Source organism: Rosa chinensis, chromosome 6, assembly GCF_002994745.2.
Source record: "Rosa chinensis cultivar Old Blush chromosome 6, RchiOBHm-V2, whole genome shotgun sequence".
NCBI classification, from domain to species: Eukaryota; Viridiplantae; Streptophyta; class Magnoliopsida; order Rosales; family Rosaceae; genus Rosa; species Rosa chinensis.
In genome coordinates this window covers 31,654,940-31,656,684 of record NC_037093.1, presented here as the reverse complement: position 1 = coordinate 31,656,684, position 1,745 = coordinate 31,654,940, and positions in this window count along the sequence as shown.

Below are 1,745 nucleotides of genomic sequence, written 5' to 3'. Positions count from 1 at the left end.
ATTTCTTCCCCATATCCTATTATTACTTGATTAGCGAGACTAGTCCAGTTTCTCTTAACCAACGGGGGTTAGTATGTTTTCACGAGATTTTGAGTTTAAAGAAATATGTTTTATAAACGTTGCATGCATCGAGGTTTTATAAATTTAAATAAGTGGGAAAGTATTCAAGTTTGCTTGATTTAAATTATCTTGATTTTTTATTTCTGTCCACTCACACTAACGTGTTTTTCAATTACTTTCCACTGGGCCCTTCGGTTTCAAATGACTAGTTTGCAGGCTAGATTAGTTGAGGTCGGGCGTACATGGAGTTAAGGCATAGCCAACAGCACAGCTTCTGCGTATCCATTTTATCCATGTTTTCCTTGTTTACCGTCTATATTAAAATTGCTCTGATAACCTGTGGGATGAATGTTATTAAGTTGAAACTTGTACTTGTGAAGTGGGAGATGTTGAGATTTGGGGAGCATGGTGGCTCCAGGAGTATAAGGATGGATGGTTTAGAAGTGTAAATGTCTCTCTACAGGTTTTGGGTAGTTCATTTTAGGGGAAGTTTTGCCAAAATTTTGGTATAATTTCTTCTAAGGTGGGCCTCGCAGGGCCACTTCAGATTTCGGGGTGAAATCTAGAGCGGGTCCTGTCAATTCTACTGACCGCTGTACTGTTACACAGTAGGCGTTCCGTTTCAAAGTTTGACTGGGACAACAATGAGAATGGGATAGGGGTCATCATGGGCTGGGCTAGGGCCGTCCCTACCCTAAATTTTAGGGCTTAGGGTCGGGCCGGGTCGGGCCTAGTCAAAGTCAATAAAATTAAGGGCCGGGTAAGGTCTGGCCGGGGCTTAAAAATGCTAACCCTTACCCGCCTGAAAAGCCCGATTTGTTAGGGCCAGCCTTCCGAATAGGGCCAAAATGGGCCGAAAAGGACCTTATTTTGTATAACCAAAAAAAAAAAAATACATTGTATTTTTTCCTCAAAATGTGGCTAAATGATTATATAGGAAATACAAGACTCATTGTTTTTTGTTGATCATATTTAATACATACATAGATACACACACACACACACACACACACACACACACACACAAACACACACACACACACACACACACACACACACACACACTTATATAGAAATTAACTTATAACATTTATTAATTTAGTTAAGGTGGTTATATTCAATTAACTATCTCTCTAAATCTATTAATATTAATTGTTATGTAACAATTAAGGAAAATATTAGTTAAAGAAAACAAAGCCTATGTAATAGAAAATAATAAAAATAATATATAAATTTTAGGGTAGGGCCAAGTAGCGCTTTTAGGGCCGGGTCGGGCTGGGCTGGGCTTGGCCCTTACGGGCTCAATTGGGCCGGGCCGTAGGGTAGAGCCGGGCTTCATTTGCATGACCCTTACCCTACCCTACTTGAGAAAGGGTAGGGTCGGCCCGCCCTAATGTAAGGGCCGGGTCGGGCTTCAGCCCTACGGGCCGAGCAGGTTTAGGGCGGGCTTAGGATCGAAGGGCTAAATGATGAGGCCTACAATGGAATGTTACTTTTGCTACACTTTTCCATTTGTACATTTTTTAGCAACATAATTGCACTGAGAGAAATCGACATACTAAAAAAGAATGAATATTGAGTTTTGTGTCTTCCATAGGTTTTAGATAATTCTCCTACTTTCTTAGAAAGAGCATCATACTATGTAAGAAACAACATTACCGAGTGCTATTTGAAATCACTTGGCT